The sequence below is a fragment of the Eutrigla gurnardus genome (genome assembly GCF_963514095.1).
Source record: "Eutrigla gurnardus genome assembly, chromosome: 2".
NCBI lineage: Eukaryota > Metazoa > Chordata > Actinopteri > Perciformes > Triglidae > Eutrigla > Eutrigla gurnardus.
Window position 1 is genome coordinate 30,375,767 of NC_139916.1, and position 4,257 is coordinate 30,380,023.

The window sequence follows — 4,257 nt, forward strand, 5'->3', positions numbered from 1 at the left end:
GTCATGAATGATATGGCAAGGTATTCCAAAGAGCATAAGGTGCTCATTTACCATAATGCCTACCCTTCAGGCTTTGCTAAATGCTAACATTCATCTAGCAGTGATGTTAACCGGCGTAACAAACTAGACAGGCCCAGGAGGAGAGCTTTTGTTCCTCTACTCGGTAGCAGAGATGGGTAGAGTAACCAAAAACTGTACTCAAGTATGAGTATTGCTACTTTGGAATCATTTTAATCTAGTAGAAGTAATAACCGTTACAAGTACAATTTATCCCAAAATAACTTTAAGGTCCCATATTATACTGTTTTTCATCAATTTCACACAACTGTCAGAGGTCGAACAACACTGTATTCGATATGCATTGCCCCAAACCCATCCGTGGTCCTGAATTTCAGCTGTCTAAAAGTTGCTCAATTGAGCTCTGCTGATCTCTCCTGAGAACAGGCTGTTTCTGTGTCTGCACCTTTAAATGCTAATGAGCTCCATCTGTCATTGCCGTTTACGTGGATGTATCCCTACGGCTCGCCTATGTGGCTCAGGTGAAGTTGCTGGGTCCCGTATGGTTGGAACAGATTGAACCCTTTTATGAGGGTCAGTGTCAAGGCAAAGCCAGCTTTGTACTGACCCTCGTTACTGAAGTAGTCCGATGTGAAGTGGTTAGCACACATACAAGCTAACACGAACCGTAGCCGGCACATTGTCATTAAAAATGAAACGCAACCACTGTCTCTTCTGTTCTTCTGTAGCTGGGACCGAATATAAGCACTTATGTTGATTTGTACAACCAAGAACAGAGCAATTTGCGTGTCTAGCTCTGAGCAACGACATTGTGAAACACCGCTATCTCACGGCTATCTCACCGCAGGACACATCAAACTTCACCTTGGTGATGAACGCCCCCTCTCGGATATCTCCTATCATCAGAGGAGTCCGGCCTATCAGGACACACCGAACTTCACCTCGGTGATGAATGCCCCCTCTCAGATATCCTATCATCAGAGGTGTTCAGCCTATCAGGACACATCAAACCTTACCTCGGTGATTAACGCCCCCTCTCGGATATCTCCTATCATCAGAGGAGTTCGGCCTATGCAAATGACTCCCTTCGTAATGTAACGACAGGAGCTGAATCTGAAAAGCCAGTAGGAGCGCCATTGTACCAGTGGGGGGGGGGGAGGCTACAGAGACCATGCAGGAGTCGCTTGTTGGTTTGAATGGTCGTCATTCTTGGACTTGACAAGCTCAGGGAGGACCAGTTTATAGGTGTAAAGACCAGAGAAAACATGTTTTTCATAATATGAATGTTAACTAAATGTAACCGATTAAATGTAACCCACCTCTGTCGGAAGGTAGGGTCACTGGGGCAAAAGGGTTTTCATATGCTATTTTGTGAATTAATTCACTTCTGAATTTGTGTTCCTGTACATAAAAACAACAGACTATGGCTGTGTTCGAAATGCCACTAACGTCCTACTCGTACTCAATTGTGACGTAAATTTGAGTACGTAGTGCGTTCACATACAATAGTATGTGAATTTGTGTACGCAAGAAATGCCCGGATGTATACTGCATTGGCAAGCATTTCTGAGTATACAGCGGACCTTGCTAAATCTACTCAACTTCCCCAAAATGCATTGCGGCTCGTTTGACTTCTGAAAAGTTTTGGATAATGGCGGACGACTGCAGTGATTCTGGCGACAGCCCGACACAAACCGCGTACACATGTAAGTATACTGTAACACGATTTTTATGTTTCCAGCTGACTTTTAAATCGTATTGATAATGAACGTTACTTTATTGTTGTTGGCATTGTACGTTAACGTTACGAATCGAAGGTCCTGCCAGCCGGCTAGCCTACTGACGGTAATTTACCATAGGGGTTAGCGAGCGCAAGCGAAGCGGAAAATGTGCCGTTTTTACCAACGTTAACTAATAATATAGTGCTTATGTTAAACCGTGGTTATATATTTACTAACGGTGATTAATAACGCCGTGCACCGTTGTCCGTTAACACCGAACGCCTCATTCAGTGGAGGGAACGATGAGGAGTCGTTCACCGGCAGGAGGAATGCTCCTCTGAGAGGCTTCCCTTAAGAAAATGTGGTATTAAATGTTATAATTCTCATATGCAGGGCTTAACTACCACTGGTGCATATTTAGCTTCTCAATTATATAAGGTTGAACACCAGCGTATATAGATGGGAGATGTACTGCTCTGCTGAGGTGTCTACCTGAAATGTTCTGTTGAACAGCAAGAAATCATCAATGAACTGTAACACTTTTCTACGTGCTGTTCTTCATATAGGATGTTTATTGAAGAACATGGGATGGAGGGAAGGTGGAGCTGGATGAGCTAAGAAGAAGTGGGAGAACATGAAGCAGAAATACAAGGTGAGTTGGAAGCAGTTTAAAGTATTGAACACTACAGCATAAAAGAAACAAGATGAAGTTGTCTTTCTTATTAATAATCAGGCAAAGGCAGTGCTGGGTAATATCTACAATGTGTTAAAACATCAGAGTCCATGAAGTTTGAATTATAAACTGCACTACTGATAAACACAAATAAAACCTCAACAATAATCATGTTCCTGCAACACAGGGATCTGGACATTTGGAGCAGACACTGCAGCTACGAGCCTCTGAGGATGTCCCAGGACTGCTGGAGCCTCTGAGGATGTCCCAGGACTGCTGGTGCCTCTGAGGATGTCCCAGGACTGCTGGAGTAGCTCGGCTTCGTCGCTGTCACCCCCATCACCACCGTGGGACTATGGACATGGAACCCATCTGTTCTGTTAGTAAGCAGTGGACGAGGTTCTCCGTGGAACGCCTTGAAAGACAGAAGTCCTTCCTTAAATCCCCTTCCCGAAGTAGAGGCCCATCGGGGGAACATGAGGATTGACCTGCAGTATGGCCCTCTGGCACCAACCTGTAACAGAAAACATCAGATATTACATTTATTCAGAATGTTTTCCTATTCATTTGTTGATAAACTACTTATTTATTCTTATCATACACGTATTGCAACCTGTATATATAACATGGATTATTTGTCTAATACATTATTCACTAATATCCCACTTGCTTTTACTTGTTTATTTTTATCACGCCTAACTCATGCATGATATTATTAAAACCACGTATATTAGCCTACATGTAGCCTACATTTGTTTATGCATGCATATGCACATCTATTGATAATCCAATAATAAAGGAACGTATTTAAACCAGATAAGTCATATTACTTACTTCAGAGGGAAATCCAAATTCCATGTACATGTGAATAATGTAGCTCCTCCGACGGGCAGATTGCCTGCGTCGTCTCCGTGGTGAAGGTGCTAGTGTTCCGTGGTCAGAGGTATAATACGATCTATGAACGGACGATTAATGATCGATAAAAGCTGCTTAATAGTCGCGATTGTTGGCGAGTGAAGCAGCTACTCGGGTAAGAGGAAGAAAGAGGGAAAGCGTGAGAGCGCGCATATAATAAACTGTAGAAAACGTTTGACAATTGTAATTTGACTTAAAAAATATTTAGAAATATTAAATTAACTGTAATAATAATCTTGCTTTATATTTTGATAAGTAATTTCCATTAAACAGGAGCTAGAACCGCTAACGTAATCGATTCGGTTACGTGAGAGAAGATGAGGACGAGATGTCAATAAAGTAAAAAAAAAAATGTAGTATGAGATGTGTATACTTCAGTGTGAACAGTCTGAGGGTAACAGCATACTCAAACGTTCATTTAGTAGGCAGTATGCAGTACATACACGTTGAGTATGTAGTAGGCAGTATGTTAGTATGGCATTTCGAACAGAGCCTAATTGATGACCTGCACTGAGGCCTGGTTGGCAGTTCAGCAGTACCATCAATCACAAGGGGATTTACTTGATAAAATTAAAGTTAGAACTGATTAAATAAAGTTTAGAATGAAAAAAGGACAACAACTTCCCTATACAGCATAAACCAGTGCTCTTCAAGACAAAACAAAAACACTCACTGAACAAATGTCTGATCATTAGATCATTGTCTTGATGGCTACCCTCTCATTCGTGGAAAGTCCCCCCTACCCAGACCCCTGCTGGCCTTCACTCACATTGCCCAAGGTTGAGCAAGCTTACTTCTTGTACATATGTCATCATGGCGTAATACGACACATGGCTTTATTTAGTTTCCAAGTAGCGTTAAGTTTCCCATCTAAGGGTTGGTCAACTTAGAGTTCTTGGGGTAAGGTTCAGAGTTTGTTCAACCTGCTTT

General features: G+C 42.2%; 1 long non-coding RNA gene across 1 annotated transcript; it reads left to right on the forward strand.

Moving 5' to 3' along the window:
• The first annotated feature begins 1,604 nt into the window (after positions 1 to 1,604).
• Positions 1,605 to 3,077, forward strand: LOC311029943. The gene is made up of 2 exons (XR_014598932.1): positions 1,605 to 1,724; positions 2,600 to 3,077. It is a non-coding gene; the product is annotated as an uncharacterized lncRNA (long non-coding RNA).
• The last annotated feature ends 1,180 nt before the right edge of the window (positions 3,078 to 4,257 follow it).